This window comes from Echinops telfairi, unplaced genomic scaffold, assembly GCF_000313985.2.
Source record: "Echinops telfairi isolate 266 unplaced genomic scaffold, ASM31398v2 ScPeMD7_7469;HRSCAF=8507_1, whole genome shotgun sequence".
Classification (NCBI taxonomy): Eukaryota; Metazoa; Chordata; class Mammalia; order Afrosoricida; family Tenrecidae; genus Echinops; species Echinops telfairi.
The window spans coordinates 25008958-25017040 of record NW_022111373.1 but is presented as its reverse complement, the minus strand read 5'-3'; positions in this window follow the sequence as shown (position 1 = coordinate 25017040).

Sequence of the window (8083 nt, the reverse complement as noted above, 5' to 3'; positions counted from 1 at the left end):
GACGTCTCCTTTCACCCACTTTTCTGTTGTCCATGGGCATCATTGGCTGTGTGATTTAGCCTTAAGAATCTCTCCCTGGAGGAGTAGGGTCGTGTTCCATTCGAGGCAAGCCAATTAGACAGTCGTCTTTGCGTTTGGAGACTTCTCATCTCTGACCGTTTCCATCTTTGGAAATTCCCTTTCCACTTCTACTGAACTTATAGAAATTGTTCTGACGATATTTTTGAACAGGATTAAAAATGCTAAAGATGTAGTTCTTCAATGAGGAACAGCCTCTTCCCAGGATTGTCCTCAGGTGGGCCTCTCTCTGGTCCTTAATCTCTTAGCTACCTGACTCCTTGGCTTCTATTCTGCTCAGGCAATGTTCCATAATCCATGGAGGACTGCCAACAAATGACCCATGACCATTGATACAGTTATAGCTAGGTTAAAATTGAATACCTTATAATTTCTTCTTTTTTTCTGAATTGAGGTTTTGCTGTATTATGTTGTTGTTATGAGTTCTTTTTCGTGTGTGTGTGTATAACTTTTCTTCCATCAAATCCAGGATAGGTAACTCTACACAGACAGTAACTAGATTAACAGCTTTTAGGGTTATGGAAGGGGAGTCTAGGAGTAAATAAAAAGCTGAGTGCAAGAATGAAGAAAATATTCTAAAACTGATTGCAGTGATAATGACACAAATATTTTAAATATATTTAAACCATTAGATTGTATTTTATGTTAACTCTATGTCACTATAACATTTGTCACCCTAGCTTTAACAAGCATTCTGCTGTATTTCTCCTAAGACAAATGTGTGTGTTATTTTGGAAGTCCATGGTACTTTCAATATTCTTTACCAGCACCATAATCCAAATGCATCAATTCTTCCTTGGTCTTCCTTATTCATTTCCGACTTTCACATGCTTATGAAGCAATTGAAAATACCCTGAAAATCACATGCTTATGAAGCAATTGAAAATCACCTTAGCCCTCAAAGTGCTGTCTTTCCTGTTCAGCACTGTGAAGAGGTCTGGTGCATCAGGCCACCCCTGTGTAACGCATCAGTTGATCTCTTCACTGCTGCTTGCACGAGAATTGATTGTGAACCCAAGCAAGATGAAATCTTTGATAACTTCCACCTTTTTATGATGTTTTCTATTGGTCAAGTGTGGGAATTTTGGTTTTCTTCACAGTAAGTTGTCTTCCATATGGAAGACTGCAGTCCTTGATTGTCATCAGCAAATGTTTCAAGTCCTCCTCACTCTTAACAAGCGAGGGTATGTCATCTGCATAGCCCAGGTTGTGAATAAATCTTCCTGCAATGCTGATGCTTGCTTCTTCTTCATATAGTCCTGTTTCTCGGATTATTTGCTCAGCGTATAGATTGAATCAATATTTTGTAAGTAATACAACCCTGACACACACCCTTCCCAATTTCCAACTGTGTAGTATTTTCTTGGTATATCTCAACGACTGCTTCTTGAGTGATATAAAGGTTCCACAAAAGCAAAATGAAGAGCTCCAGAATTCCCATTTTCCTCAATATTTTCCATAGTTTGTTATCATCCATAGAGTTGAGCAGTTTTGCAGCAAATTAGAAATTTAAACTTCATTCATAACGTTTTAAATTTTTATTTTTCAGAAAAATAATTTCTAAACATGTAGTCAAACTGACAAATTGAGCATATGCATGTATATCTATCTTTTCTTAGTTAAACCTGGTTTTATTTAGAATATATAGGCAATCTTTCAGGTAGAGTATATGCCTTCAGGTATGAGAAACCAGAGATAACCCCAGCAAGATTTAAAACTCTTTATAAGAAAAGGGAATATATATATATATATGCTTTAGGGGCTAAAACTTTTAACTAATTTTAAAAAGACAACAAGTTCGAAAGTTCTTAGTTCTAAAGTAAAATAAAATATAGGAGCAAGGAAAACTAGCAATAAGCTCTCTGCATATTATTGGGACAGAAGGGAAATTTTTCATTTAAGTGAATGTTGATATGAAATTTAGAGGCGTTCAAAGAATTTAGCACCCTGAAACAAATTATTTAGTCACAATAAGCGTGGGGTAAAAATAATGTTTATACTAAATAAAGACCACAAGCACACACATTGACCTGTTTGGAGGTTTGAATTGACCTCACTGTTCTATTGTACAACCAGCAATGACAAACAAGGCTATATAATGACTCTGAGGAGATGTATAGATGGAACAGAAAAAGGCACTGAGAAACCTTTTAGAATATATATGCACAGTAATGCCCCAAATGAGATCACTAAACAATCTGAAAAAACATTCTTAAAATAAGTATACCCCAAGAAAGCTAAAATAGAATTCATTAGAAAAGGAAATGACAAAAGAAAGGAAGAGAAAGAAGATATGCTGTAGGAGCAAAAAATTATCCCATGCTAAGCATACTTATTTAAATAAAACTCTATAATACACATTGTAGAGTGATTCTTCTGAATAATACAACAAATATGAAACCTGATATTCTCCAAAATTTTGCAGAAAGACATACAGAATGAAAAGGATATAAAGTAATCTAAGAATTGAGGAGAACCATAGAAATTCAGATTGGAACAGAAGTATTTATATACATTCAGGAAAATTCATAATAAAAGATATATGCTCTCAAATTAAAAGAACTTCTTGAGTGTAAATGACAGCTGTTTAAAGGAAAAAGGAAGCACGCAGGTCCCAGATAGCGGTATGGCATGAGACTTGTAACATCAAAATAAGCAAACGCACCATCACTGTGCGTGTTCTGCGTTGTTGTGTTGCCAGGCGCTCTCAAGACCATTCTAATAGCGACTTTCAGTAGAATAGAATGAAGCACTGTCTGTTCCTGGGCCATCCCACAATCGTTGTTATGTTTGAGCCCATTATTGCAGTCACTCGGTCTGTCCACCTCCTCGAAGCTCTTCTCTTTAGCTGCCCTTCTATAGACCAAACTGGATGTCCCTAATAGCATTTCCCAATTATATCAGATAAAGTCCACTGGGGGTGTTTTGGCTGGACTTCTTCCTAAATTGACTTGTTTTTCTTTGGACACTCCGTGGTACTGTCCATATTTTTTCATATTTATGGATTTGCTTATGTATATATATTTTTCCTCTTTTTATTCTTTTGCGCTCCTTCCCATCCCTCCCCATCTCCAGCCAGTCCCTGGCCCCTTTGTAGTTGTCAAAGTCTTGCCTATTGATATTTGAACCACATTGCTGCTTCTTTGTTTTTCCTTACATGGTGACATTAAATGTTTATTTGTGTAAGATTGACTGAGTTTGCTAAGAATAATGTTCTATAGTTTTATCCATGTCTAGCAGTGTTTAAGAGGGTTATCATTGTTTGTTATTGCGGCATAAAATTCCATCGTATGAGAGTACCAGAGTTTGTCTCTTACTATATTAGGGTTTTTTGGGTTGTTTCCATGTTTTTGTTATTGTGGAATTTGCTGCAATAAACATAGGTGTACAGATGTCTGGTCATATTATATTTTTAATTTCTTTTGGGTATATATCCAGTACAGAGGTTGCTGGATCATAAGGTACTTGTATTTGCATTTGTTTAAGAAAACCCCATACTCATTTCCATAACAGTTGTAAAATTCTACAGCATCCAGCAATGTAAAAGCATTCCTATCTCTTCCCATCCTCTGCAGCATTTGTTATGCTCTGCTTGATTGAACTTGCCCAAAGTGTCAGTGTGGAGTGATATCTCATTGTTGTTTGAATGTGTATTTATTTTATTGCTAATGATATCTCATTGTTGCTTTAACTTGTATTTATGTTATTGATAATGATCGCAAACATTTCCTCATATGGTTGTTAGCCACCTGGATGTCTTGTTTGGTAAACTGCATATTCGTGTCTTCTGCCCTCTTTTGATTGGATGATTTGAGTTTGTCCTGGGAAGATGTAATATTTTACAGATTTTGGAGATCAGTTATTTTTCTGCTGTATTATTGCTGAATATTTTTCCCTATCTGTGGATTCTCTATTGACTTATTAATGAAGGTTTTTGTGTTGTGCATACAGATCATAATTTAGTAGGTCCCAGAACTTTTTTATGCCTTTTACAGTGCAGGTATTTTTTATTATATTCTGTAGTGTGTTTATTCTTTGTATTAAGGTCCTTAAGTTTGCCCCTATTTTTTTCATGGTTGGTCTTAATAGCTGTGTGATTTCTATTTAGGTCTTTGATTCATCTTGAATTTTTTTTCATACATGGTATGAGGTAAGTATTTTGTTTCACTCTTTTGTAGGTGGAAATACAGTTTTTCAGTACCATTTGGTAAAAAATCTGTCTCTTGCCCATTTAATTTGTTTTATTTCTTTATCAAAAATTAGATATTATAAGTACTTGGTTGTATTTCTGGAATCTCAATTCTAATTCATTGGTCTTCGTATCTGTGGTTTACCAGTACCAGGCTGTTTGGATTACCATGGCTATATAATAAGTTTTAAGTTTGGGTAGTGGAAGGTCTCCTACTCTGTTTTTTATTTTTAATAATGCTTTATCCTAGGTTTATATAAAGCTGGTAATTAGTTTTTCCATTCCTTTTAAAAATTGTGAGTTTGGATTGGAATTGCTTAGAATTTGTAAAACTCATCAATCTTTTCTTCAACCTTTCAAATTCACTAACTTTCACTTGCATATGAGGCTTTTGAAATATCATACATTGGGGAAGACACCCCTTGGTCCTCAAAGTGACAACCTTGCTCTTTACCGCTTTAAAGAGGTCGTATGCAGCAGATTGTCCAATAAATGCATCCTTTGATTTCTAGACTGCTTCTTCCTTGAATAGTCATTGTGGATCCAAGCAATATGAAATCCTTGACAGCTTCTATCTTTCCTTCATTTTTCATGATGTTATCTATTGGTCCAGTTGTAAGGATTTGGGCTTTATTCTCATTGGCTTGTGATCCATATTGAAGGCTGTAAGCCTTGATCTTCACCAACAAGTAATTGAAGCCCTTCTTCCAATCAGCAAGTAAGGTTTTGGCACCTGCATATGGTTGGTTGTTAATAAATGTTTCTTCAATCCTTAAGCCACATTCATCTTCATATATTCCTTTTTCTTTTAAATTTTTCAGATTAATTGCCGAGAATATGGATTCAATTAGTATGATGAGAGAAAACAACCTCGAATCACATCTTTCCTCATTTAAAACCATGCAGTATGCACTAGTTCTGTTCTGAAAGCTGGCTCTTAGTCCACATGCCTGTCCATAGACCTGTATAAGTGAAAGTACTCTGGACTTTCTATCCTTCTCAATGTGATCCTTAGTTTGTTATGAGCCACCCAGTCAAATGTCTTTGAAAAATCAATAAAATACAAGTAAACATCTTTCTTGTATTCTTTAATTTTTAATTTTATTTTTAATTTTAATTTTATCCAATAATGATATCCCGTGTGTCACGACCTTTGATTTCAATTTGAATTGCTTCCAGGTCCCTGTCAATATATCTCTGCAACTATTGTTGAATGATTTCAGCAAAATTTTACTTCCAAGTGATATTAATGATATTGTTCAATAACTTCTGCATTCTGTTGGGTCAACTTTCTTAGGAATGGACTAAAACATGAAACTCTTCCAACTGGATGGCCAGGGAGCAGTCTTCCAATCCCCATGGCATGGAAGAGCCCATGCTTTCAGCGCTTCGTCAGCACTATAACAAGTTCAGCTGGTATTCTGCCAGTTTCTGGAGGATTGTTTTATGTTAACGATTCAGAACCATTGATGCTTGCTCACATGGTACCTCTTGAAATGGTTATGTGTTTACTAGTTCTTTTGAGTATAGTGGCTCTGCATTCCATACATCTTCTTTTGATGCTTCCTTTATCATTCAGTGTTTTGCTCATAGAACACCTCAACATTTCAACTTGAAACTTGAAATTTTTCTTGCTTCTCTGCCAGAGATTTCTTAAGCATGATTGTCCTTTATAACATTCTCACTCCTCCACCCCCTGTCCCTTTCATTATAGGGCTTTCTCTTCTCAGGCTGGCCTTTGAAATTTTCTATTCAGCTTCTTCAGTTCATCGTTTCTTCCACTTCCCTTAGTCACGTCATGTTCAAAAACAAGCTTCAGATATCTCCTGATATATTCCTTGATATTTTCTTTATTTCTTGTCTTTTTAATGACCTTTAACTTTCTTGATGGCGTAACACAACTTATCATGTCTTCTTAAAACTAATGTGAGATATACTCACGGTTACCATTTCAACTTGAACTACATGTGAGCAATCGATGGACTGTCCCCAGTCAATCCTTCAAACCAGTGCTTCAGATAGGAGTTAGAGTTTCTCCACTGTCTTTTTCCACAGATGTAGTCATTTGATTTTTTGTCATTGTTTATGTTGTTGAAATTATATTGGCAATGAAGTAGTGGCTGGTCTTTCAAAATGTTATCATGCTATCACGCAGACCATATTTTCCAACTGCTGAACCTTCCTCCCCACCCCCCAATTTTTGCTTTGCAAATACTAAAGTATCTTAAGTGCATATTTAATTAATTTCAGACAGGATAAGTTGTTAAAATTCTTCAGTTTCTTCATTAGTGGCTTTAGTGGTTGGTAAATACATTAGAATAATGGTTGTATTAACTGGATTTCCTTTTATAGGTTATTATCAAGCCACAGATAGTATCATACATTTATATAGATCTTGAAATTTTCCTTTTTATAATGAATCTTACACAATTAATCTTAAATGTTTCATTTAGGTAAATGTTTCTTTTGATAATAAATTTTACACCATTTATCATAAATGTTTAATTTAAGTAAATAGTAAATAATCTATAGCACCATATCTGACAATGTTCCCCTAACACCTAAAAGGGTTTTAGCAGATAATTCCTCAGGAATATGCATGATAAACCAGCTGATTTCCTGATTCAAAATGACAATACTCATCCATTTCAGCTCACTATTTCCTAGGATATCAACGTTTTTCTTCTTAGTGATTTGTAGATTTATTTACGAATCTGGAATCAGGATACTAAACCTTAAACAATCTTCACTAATCTTTAAACAATAGCAATACTTTATGCTCATCTACATCTGTCACTTGATATTTATTTGACTTTTGGTGTATCTGATGTTTCCCAAGTATTTTGCTTTAATGTAGTCAAGCATTTGATAATAATCTCAAAAGTACTAAGTTTTAGAATCTGACTTAAGGAGTTATTTTCCAATTGAGTTCCTACTAATGATTTTCTTTGAAAAATATATTAAAGTGGAAAATCAGAAACCTAATTATTAAATGTGTCTAACCTCATTAATTATCTAATAAATTAATAATTGACATATAACTGCTCATTAAAATTATTGCCATTAACAAAAATCACTTATGAAATTTAGCTTAACCAATAAGGGCACTCAGATCTCTACTTATATCTAGATACATTAATATAATCTCTATATTTATCTTTTTTGATGGAAGCTAAAGTTACAGCAAATTAACTCTCTGTATTGTCAATGCTTATATATTTGTGTGAAAATAGAATGGAAGAATAACTACTAAATGTATAGTATTTGAGCTTCTGGGGTGTGAAGAAGAATGAAAAGATATATAAGTGTTTGTTAAAGATAATTTAATCTTAGCTACCATGTAGTTTTGAGCTGCTGATTGTCAGGTCAACAATTAGAAATCACCTACAGCTAGAACCGAGAAGGAGGAGGCTTTCTATATAGTGTTATATAGTGTATAACATGCCTCTATAGGGTTACAATCTCAGAAAACCCTGTCCTATAGAGTTGCTCTGAGTCAGAATTGACTCCATGATGAGTTTGTTTTTTTTTTCCCCTTTTTGGTATCATTCATAATATACAATACTTTTAGGAAAGTAATAATAATCTCTTTAGATCAAAAAAATCTAGAATCAAATATATTATGTATTAAGTCCAGTATTGGTTACATTGAGAATTCCTGCTGGTGCTCTGGGTCAGGCATGAGAGATGCTTACCACAAACTTGGTGGTGCAAACCTACCATCTCCCTGTGAAAGCAATATGGGACTCGGCTTTCCTAAAGCTTGACAGCCTCAAAATCCTGCATCAGGTCATTCTCCATTGGAATTGACCTCCA